Source organism: Heterocephalus glaber, unplaced genomic scaffold (genome assembly GCF_053883595.1).
Source record: "Heterocephalus glaber isolate CG9 unplaced genomic scaffold, H.glaber_assembly_v1.0 deba00001428, whole genome shotgun sequence".
NCBI classification, from domain to species: domain Eukaryota; kingdom Metazoa; phylum Chordata; class Mammalia; order Rodentia; family Bathyergidae; genus Heterocephalus; species Heterocephalus glaber.
Genome location: NW_028258293.1, coordinates 25360277 through 25371011, shown reverse-complemented (window position 1 = coordinate 25371011; position 10735 = coordinate 25360277). Strand labels below are relative to the sequence as shown.

Below are 10735 nucleotides of genomic sequence, written 5' to 3'. Positions count from 1 at the left end.
GATTTGGGCTTCAGAGATCAGAAAGCTAACATAAGACAAAAATGGGTCTTAGTCTTTACTATCAAAATTGCAATGTTAATATATCTGAGGAAGATGGCTTATCTGTGTGGATTTGTACAATTTTTAATTTGCAGTTGTGAGAAATTTTAACCCAAATAAAAAACAATAGACATTCAATATAAGGATAGTTCCATCCACACAACACATATGTCCACAATTAGATGATAACTAAGATACAATGACATGGAAATCACAAGAAGTTAATAATTGACAGGCATAAGGATAACAGTAAGTGTTTATAGCACACATTTTACCAGCCAGGTACAGTTTTAATAACTTTCAGGTTTCAAGCAGCAGGCTTCAGCTGAGGGCCTCAAGCTCTCAGAGAATCTCAGTCCTGCAACAGACTGACCTGGGACACCTTCTCTGGGGACCTTCCTCCTCTTCATAAAGAGCTCCTCCTGGAGAAGCACATGCACAGGAATATGTGGTAGGTAGACCAGGATGACACTACAAGACAAGGTAGGACACTGCCTGTAGGAAGGAAGCCCAGGTCATAGTTCATATTTTGGGTTTCTTTCCCATAAAGTCTCATAGAGGTGGGGCAAACCGGAACAGTGGACATTGAGGAGACATTTTGAAAGTCACATCAGGTATTCTTAAAGATGCACCCAAGATGAAAATGCCACTCTCTCCGTGGCTCATCTACCACTGTAGAGAGGGAATACCTGGGTCCCCAATGAGGCAATGTACCTGCAGATATGGGCTCGGGTGAGCCATAATCATTCAGAACCACATTTAACACTACCGATTTTTTGGAAATAGCTGCTGACTCTAGTTAGCTGGAAGGCCTAGTGAGGCTCTTTGCTCCCTGGGCTGGAGAGAAGAAATAACAATACTTGTTCTACCTGTGTATTGATCTGTGTTCAAGCATCAGAGACAGTGGGGGTCTTTTGTTCATTTTTTTTTGTAATCTAAATGATTAAAATTACAGAATTCTGTTTGGCCCAAACTGTGTGAATTGTACCCAGTTCATGTGCTCCCTTCTAAAGTAATAGATTTGTTGTATATGCTATTAGTAAGATGTTGGGTTTTTAAAGAAATATTAACACCATTAACACCAAGAAGAATACATGTGGATGATAATAAGAAGAAATTATTCAAGGTAAGTATAAAGCCCCATTATCAATGCATTTTACTAGGTATCTCATGTGTAGCATCCTTTTTTATTATTAGTAAAGCCATGTAAATTTGATATTATTATTATCTCAAACTCTACAGATAAATAAAATAAGGCTCAGAGACTCATTTAACTAAGGTCATTAATATGTGGGACAATGAAGACATAAATTAAGGATAGCCAGGATGTAAATCCCCTACTTATTTAGCACGGTGTCTAGTTCATCGTTCAGTTCCACCTCTACCATTGGATAGTAAATGACAGGAATCCTTTGTTGAGATGCTCTGGTTGTTCTGAATCTATTGAGGCTGGTAAAAATGAATATAATTATCTATTATTGATGTTTGCTTTAAACCATAGATTTAGAAATTTATGATTGTTATTCATGCCAAATATGTGTAAGGTCAGAATTACATTCACCACAAAGGAAATATCAAAACATAGTTGTATCCTGATAATAGAGGAACCATAGATGTAGTTCAAAATAATGTTCAGAGATACAAAGAAGGAAAATATCAAGAAGAAAAGCAAAAATCATTCTGAAAAGAAATTACTACAGGGCCTGGGATTTAGCTCAGTGGTTCTGGTGCCTGCCTCACAAGTGCAAGGTCCCGAGTTCAATCCTTGGTACCAAAACAAAAAGAAAGCAGGAAAGAAAGAAAGAAGAAAGAAAGAAAGAAAGAAAGAAAGAAAGAAAGAAAGAAAGAAAGAAATCACTACAGAATTGATGTGTGATCAAAATATACAGTAAATATTTAAATTCTTAAAAATGTGTTAGAGTGAAAGACTCAGTGTCATTAAGTCCCCTCAAATTACTCTCCTTGCTTCTTACATACTTACCTGATCACTCTCAACAAGTTCTGCAGCAGTTTTCAAATTCCTGTTGAATGAGTGTCTTTATGAATTATGAGCAAAGATATGGTGAATTCTGCTGCTTCTAAGTACCACCTAATGGAAAAACAGGCCTATAAAACATTACAGTGTGTTCTTATCCATCTTATTCATCAGATCTGGCACCCTTCAAACCCTGGCTCTTCCGCAAAGTCAAAATGACAAAGAAAAGTAAAGATTCAGGACATCTAAGCAGCTAGGAGGGCATAAGAAAAGACATTCAGGAAAGAGCCCAGAACTGCTTCAGAAATTTTCAAGAACGGTGGGATAAGTGTGTTTCAAGTGGAGGGGCATATTTTGAGGGGGATTAATAGCAATATGTCTCTTATTGTAGCTTATTTTTAACTTAAATATTCACTGTATTTTGTGATCAGACATAATAATGTTAACATAAGTTTCTTGTTTTATGCTCTTTTAATGCATCTATAAAATACTGAAATTTAATTTTAAAATTTTTGTTTCTTTTTTAATTGAATAAAATATTTGTAGTCTATTCAAATAAACTATTCTGTCTAAAATAAGCTCTAACATTGAATATTTTAATAAATTATTTTATATTTTATAAAATATAATTAAACTTATTTTGGCTAGATTTATGTTTTATATCATTTATTTTATAGCATTTGAAATATACAAATTAAAGGAGAATTTAAACTGTCATTGTCCAGTTTGAACAACTATAATCTTTCTGGACTTTTCTCATGTTTGAATTTGATATTTAAGATAAAATTTACATACATTTAATATACAAATCTGATATTTATATAATTGAGAAATGTACACACCTATGTGTTCCACACCACTACAAAGATATGGAATATTTTCTTTACCTTAAAACACCCACTTAGGTGCCTTCCCAGGAAAACCCTTGATAAAACCTTGGCAACAACTCACCTGAAAGTTTGAATTCATAATTATATTTCAAGTTCTAGAAGTTAATATAATAGAGCAATATACTAACTATGTTTTGCTAATTAGTAGGAATCATTAACTCAGCATAATGATTTTAGATTATTTGGTATTTGCATTTTTATTAATTAATGCATCTATTAATGAATAAATATGTTATGTAATTCTGAATTTGAATGTCTTTTCACTTACCAATGGCTATTTGTGTTGTTGCCACATTGGAGAAAATATGAATAAAGCTGCCAGGAACATAATTGTACAAGTTTTGAGGTGGACATGTGTTTTTCTTTCTCTTGAGTAAGCACCTGGCATTCAATTGTTGTGTAATGATTGTCTTGGTGTATTAATAAATGGAGAAGAAACCACTACATTTTGCCAAAATTTTGGTATTTTCCTTTCACACTGTTTGGAACAGAATCCTATGCTCAATCTTCTGGCCAAAATTTGGCGTTGTGCTTTATGATTTTAGTTATTGTGCAGGTTGAGTAGTGCTATGTCACTAATTGTTTACTGTATATTACTTATAACTAGTGATTTTACAAATTTTAAAATAATTTATATATTTCATTTGTCAAGTGTCAATTCAGTTCAAGCCTCTAGCTTTTTCCTTTATTTGCATGCTTGTCTTATATTTTAGTTTTAAGCGTATATATAAACGCATTGTTGATGTAAATTGTATTTTTATAATTGGGGATTGTGAATATTTCCTCCCATATGTGTCTCCTAATTTCCCTTTCTTAAAAATAATTTTATAAAATTTATAACACAATAAATTATTTTATGGTTTTTCCCATTATGCCTTGGAATCCATTTTTCCCAGATGATACCCAAAACTATAAAGATATTAAGAGTTTAATAGTTTAATTTCTGTACTGCTTCAGAGGAGCAATTATTATTTTGGCTATAACATAAAGCTGGAATTAAGGTTCTTTCCAAAATATTTATATGTGGGCCGGGGATTTAGCTCAGTGGTTCCATCGCCTGTCTCACAAGCGCAAGGACCCGAGTTTGATCCCCAGTACCAAAATAAATAAATAAATAATGAAATATATATACTCAGTTTCACTCTGTAATTTTAGAACTGACAGTCCTATCTTCACTTGATTACTACACTGGTCCCTTTACAACAATTATTAAATTAAACATAAAAGGGTGAGAAAATTAAATTAAGTATATATCTATGCCTCCTCCACCCTTTTATTTTTCCAGAATTGCATAAAAAGAACCTGTTCTTGTACTCCAGTTTTGCAGGTCTGAAATCATTTAATATATGTCCCCTACTTCTTATTCTTCTAATGAATATAAGGTACACTCATCACTATTTCAAAATGTTTCTAAGTTTATTAGTATTGGTTGACATTATTATAAATATATTGACCAATCTGGGAATGATTAACATCTTCATCTACTGCAGTCTTCCAAATGAATATGGCACGTGTATGTATATGTGTAAGTACAAACATTTATATATTGGAGTGTAAGTATGTATATATTAACACACAATTTGTACTTGCTTTATGAGGTTCTATAATGCAAATGATTAAAAAACCTTCAAATAATGATAAATTTCTGAAGATACTATAAGAAAAAGAGAAAAGGAAAGTAAGATGGCTGTAGATAAGACTTGAAAATACTTTATCCTTTGCAAGACAAATGAATTTTGGGACCTAAACATAAACCAAATAGTAATGATTTAACAGAAAGCTTGTGAGTTTGGAAAAACTTGTCCCTGAAAATAATGCATTTAAATTTCATTCAAAAGTAAAATTAGTGGTTGGGTTTTAGCTCAGTGGCAGAAAGATTGTTTAAGTATGTGAAAAGCACTTATGACTCAGTCCATGGCACCATAAAAAGCAAAACAGACAAAACCTAAAATTTACTGTAGTATTCTTGGAAACAAGGATAACATTTGTTATGCAATTGTAACAATACTAGCAACACTAGTATTTACAAGGATTGCTCTTTCTCTGCTACTTCATGCTTTTCCAGGTGACACGGGTTAGAAGAGATATTTGCTTTTCATTTCTCTATTGTAGGAAATCTCCATCTCTTAATTTATTCTCACTCCTAGAATAATTCAAAAAGTTCTTGTTCTGAATGTGATCCAAGAAAGATCAAATATTTCCTAGTTCTTCCTGGGAGACTCCTTTGTTGTAAAAATTTTAAAACTTTCTGTTTCCTGTTACAGGGCTGAAGCCACCTGGTAAAAAAAGCCTGGAGTTCAAAAGGGTAATGAAACTCTAGGCGCATGAGAAGGATAATGATGCTCTGGGATAAGCCCAACCTTTAAAGACAGTAGTGATACTAATATACACATGTATTTAGAATTTTGGATGAAAATAAAATGATATAACCAACCTATTCATGCATCAGACCAGTCCTCAGCTCCCTGGATAACTTTCTGTCTCTAAAATCGATAATTGGAATCATGACAGTTATTTTAGGAAAAATTCATAGAAAGGGGATTTTACATCTTACTTTACTCAATGACTTTTTTATTATGCTTTTTCTATGTATTTATTATTGTTTCTTTGCAAAAGATGAAGTAGCCAGACATGGTGGAACACATTAGTAACCCCAACACAAAGGGCACATCACAACTTCAAATACATCAGGGAAATTTAGCAAATTAGAAGTAAGACCATGTCTCAGAATAGAAAATGATTAGAGATATAGCTCACTGTAAAGGTCCTGGGTTCCATCCCCAGTACTGAAAAATAAATGTATGAGGGAATAAGTTAGGGAGCTTTTAGTTCCAATATTTTAGTTATCTTCATATTTCTTGAAAGAGTTGTATTTGTTGGAAGATTTAGTATTTGATCCATTTGTTCTGCACAGCAGTCTTTCCCATTTCAAGAGAAAGGACCGCACAGGTTCCTTCTTTCTTCTTGCCTCTTTTAGAAATCATTTTTTTTCCTTTCCTACCTTTTCAGTAAGAATGAGACAACTAATTCCACGATTGCAGTTAGATTATTTTAAAAATAAGGGCATCAAGCTCATAGCCCCTTGTCTTTCAAAAGAAATGGCTTTGAGGAAAAAATTCCTCCCATTAAATTCCCAATACTCACTAAACCAAGAAAAGACAGGTAATTATTACTAATTATTACAAAAGTTTTTCTTAAGCAATTTGACAGTTTTTATTTGAAAAATTTCTGCAAACTAGTACATCACAATTTTATTTCAACTCTAGTCATTTGATGACTGCTTGGAAGAAGTGTCAATCTTATATATAAAGATGATGGAGGAAAGCTCTTTGTTCTAGAATTTTTCTCCTCATGTGGAGTGTTCTTCATTTCTATCATCAAGAAGTTTTCATTTTTCTGTGGTTATTTTTTTCCTTTCCCCAATATTCCACAGGCTGTCTCTGCTTGGAGAAAATATCAGGTTTTTCTTAAGTTACCATATCAGGGTTTCCATAGCATAACATATATTAAGTATACAAATTTTCTAGATACTGTTCTATAAATTATGTCATTGATGTAAGTGGAGTCAGTGTCTCTATATTACAATGGGTAGACTATGGATAAGGGCTATATTTCAAAAATGGTAAATGGACATCAAGAAACAGTTCTTGTCATCTTTCTGATTTTTAACTCTTGATTTTAAATACTTGTTGAACACCAGGCAAGTGATTTGATAAAGGCATTATAACTGAGTGCATAGATAGTAGTACAATATCTATGTATAGCTTTAAACTATTGGGGATTACTGAATGACTTTTTAGCTTAAGATATCTATCTCCTCAGTTTCTATAATTTCTAGCAAATCAATTAATAATTATTAGAAACATTGTCTACTTACTTCACCATTTCCCACTCCATACACCCAAATATCACATGTAAATATCAAAGAAAATTCTTTTTCACAACACTGTTTATTCCTTAACCCATATTTATTACTATTTGGACCATTATTGCAACAAAATAAGCAAAGAGATCCCAGTGGTCCTCCTTCATTGTTTTCTTTATGTAAAAATTATCACTTAAAACATTTGTATGTTTTTAAAAATCCACTTTATGTAAAAATGAAACAAATGCTTAACTGACATTTTTTTCCAGAAATTGCCATCTAGAGAGAAAGAGAAACAGAGGTTTTCACTGCTATTCACAAAGTGTTTTATTTTCTAGGATGAATAGTTATGACTAGATCAGAGGAAATCTCTTTATTGGAGAGATTGGAATCAGTGTTTGATTAGGGAGATATTGGAGCAAAATTATAAGTGGTTCCAAGAATTACAGACTGATAAATAAAACTGAGACTAAAGGAAAAAAAGTTTTTGTTGGATAAATTTGCATTACTCTTAAAAGAACATGGAGATTGTATTCAAAAGGTCTTCAATATCCAAACGATAGATGATTAGTCACAGTAAAAAGTAATTACAGAGAGAAAGCAGGAAGACCAGCATGCAAGGAGGATATGCCCCAGAGCCCAAGCTCAAAGAGTTTAGTGATCTTCATGGTATGTATAAACTAGCCAGTTTCTGCATTTGACTTTACACTGTACTTCAAAAATTGTCCATTTCTCATGCATTTTATATCTCTGCATTCTTCTTTTAATCTATTAATTTGGATGAAAAAACAGCTTCTCTATTCTACATTTTTTATTCCACTTAGCATAACTACTCTAAGGTCTACAATTCACACTGAGAATAAACTTTTATGGTTGTCTGGAAGAAAACTCTCCTCTTCCAGTCTCCTCTGACTTGAAAAGGAGGGAATTTTTAAATATTTTGATGAAGGAGTGAATGAACTTAAGATCAATAAAATTCTCCTCAAAGAAATTCCATTGAAGAATAAAAAAGTGACTTTGTGCATGCAGGATCGGGGTGGCTAAACGGTAAGTCTGTCATGGCATTACGGAGTAACACACACAGAGTAAGTGGAGTGAGATTTCCTTTGAGACATCAACATTCATACAAAAATTGCTAAGTGTGACTCAGTGTATTTATCCCCTAGAAGGAGAAAGAGGGGGACCAACTAAAGGAAGCTATCTAAACACATCGATCTAGAGGTTAGGGAAGAAATAAAAGGTTAGTACTGTTGGGGTCTTTAACAAGAGTAAAATGGGAGCCTGGTGCAGCAGCAGCATGGGAGACTGAGACAGTAGTGCAAACTGGGTAATTTAGCAATTCAGTGATACCACTAAAAAGGCCTGGAAGTGAAGCACCGTTCATGGCCATGGATTACAACTCAAGTACTGCTGAGGCGGGGGCTGGGGGGAGAATTTTAGAACCTCTGAATTTTTACCTTGTAGATGGCTCTACTACATGACATATATTATAAAACTTTAGGAAACTATGGCCAAACTAGCACCAGAAGCACTGTCCTTCTTTTCTCAATACGTGATACAGTTGATGGTAATTTAAATAAAATAGTTGAATAACATAAAGAGATGAGATGAGACCTTTTCACTTTCCATGGGTATTATCTTTTGCAGGTATCAGAATCAACCACAGGACGACAGAATACCAATTTCTATAAAATGAATGAACATGTCATATTTGAACCCCAGAACTGTAAACTTAACTGGCATTCCTGGACTACAGCATGTGCAGTTTTGGATTGGGTTTCATTTCTTCGCTGTGTGCATAATGGCACTTTTGGGAAACATCATTTTACTGATCACCATCCCTGCAGAACGTAGCTTGTACCAGCCCATGTACATCTTCCTGGTTGTGCTGGCAGCAACTTCCATAGGACTCTGTGCGCCATTGCTCTCAAGATGTTTGCCATCTTCTGTTTCCGATCTTGTTCCGTGGACTTTGATGCTTACCTAGCCCAGCTCTTCTTTAACCATGTCTTGCCGGTGCATGGAGTCTGGCATTCTGTTAGAGATGGCCTTTGACAGATACATTGCCATCTGTGGTCCTCTGAGATACAGGTCCATCCTCATGCCTTCCATCCTGGGGCATATGATGGTAGTGGTGGCAATCCGAGCTATAGTGCTGGTTGGTCTGCTACCCATTCTTATCAAAAGGCTGCATGTTTTCCACTCTGTGCATATTGCCCGCTCTTTTTTGGGGGGGGAGGGGGGTTGTTTTTGGTACCGAGGATCGAACTCTGGTCCTTGCGCTTGCACAGCAGGCGGCGAAACCACTGAGCTAAATCCCCGGCCCAATATTGCCCACTCTTACTGTGAGCACAGGGCTGTGGTCTAGCTGGCTGCAGATGGCATCAGAGTCAATAAGATATGTGGTCTCTTTGTGGGATTCAGCATTCTGGGCTTTGACATGATTTTTCTTCTCATATCCTATGCCCTGATTTTTCAAGGTGTTTTCCATCTACACCAAAAGGAAGCACAACTCAAAGCAGGTCACATGTGCACAGCTCATACTTTTGTTTTTCTTGAATTTTTATATTCATGCCTTCTTTTTCTTCTTCAGTCAGTGTTTTGGGCATGTTGCTCCCTTGACTCACATTCTTCTGTCTGCCATCTACCTCCTGCTGCCACCTGCTCTCAACCATATTGTGTATGGGGTAAAAAATATGGTAATTCATAACCACGTGGCATGCATTTTTCTTCTGAACCTTGGGTCCCAGCAGTGTTCTGTCGCATGTTCCTGACCATGAAGATGGTATTTGCTAGGGACTGTGACAGTTTGGACTGTGTGTGCTTTATTGATGGAGTTTCACATCACCAAACTTAAGCATTTTGAAGAGGATGGCCATCTGTACATGAATAGTACTCAGATAAAAACTGATATTATCTTTTCTAATGAGTTTGACTTCTAATTTACATTATTTTTTAATTTCTTTGTGTTAAATTTTTTTTATTTTTTATTAAAAATCTTTAGTTACTGGTTGCAAAACTAATTCTTTTGGATAATACACATCTTCATCGATGGATTTATTTTAATCATTGGTTTGCTGCATCACACGTTTTATCATTGTTATACTTTTATTCTTACTCAATTAAAATAAAGTCACTGCTCGCTATGATTTGTGGTTTAGCTCACAACTTACTGAGATGTGTCTTACTTGGTTTCCAAAGATTTTTGGTAAACTTTTTGTTATTAATATCTAAATTATTTTTACTGGTATCAGGTCATAGTTTTAGAAGTTTAAATGTTTGAATAATGTTAGGGTTTGCTTTTGGCCAATTAAACATCTATTCTACATGTTCTTGAAATGAATGTGCATTATTTACTGATTTATCCTGATATATATCACATATATGATACATAAAAGATCTATTTACGTCTCAGAATGAGGAAATTATAAATACGTAGGTAAACAGAAATATGAAAAAGGTAATGACTATATAGGAATCAATTAAATATAAGGCAAACTATCAGGAAAAGGAGAGAGAGAATAAGGGAGAGAGAAACACATAATAACATAAATAAACAAGGCATATCACTATTTACTACAAAAATGGAAATAAGTGTGACTATTGTGCATAAACACAGCCAATCAAATCAACAATGTAAATATAATGAAAACAATGCTTGAAGGACATAAATTTCAAACATTGAAAAGAATAAATATAAAATCAGAATCATTGTACTACTATAAGGCAAGTGAATCATTTATGTAAAGTTTACACAGGAGGTCAAGTTATTTTCCCTTGAGAATTGCATCAAACATTAAAAAAAAAATACTATCAAAACCACTGTTTCAGAAAATATAGGAGGTATAGTAGCTCCCAATTTATCAGAAGAGAGCTCTGATTCCAAAACCTGTTAATTAAATTAAAAAAACTATACCCATTATGAAAATAGACATAAAAACACCAACAGAATTTTAGCAAATTAAA

At 34.0% G+C, this 10735-nt stretch overlaps 1 pseudogene; it reads left to right on the top strand.

The window, feature by feature from the left end:
• Window positions 1-8462: 8462 nt before the first annotated feature.
• On the top strand, window positions 8463-9543 carry LOC101706217 (olfactory receptor 52A1-like; annotated as a pseudogene).
• The last annotated feature ends 1192 nt before the right edge of the window (window positions 9544-10735 follow it).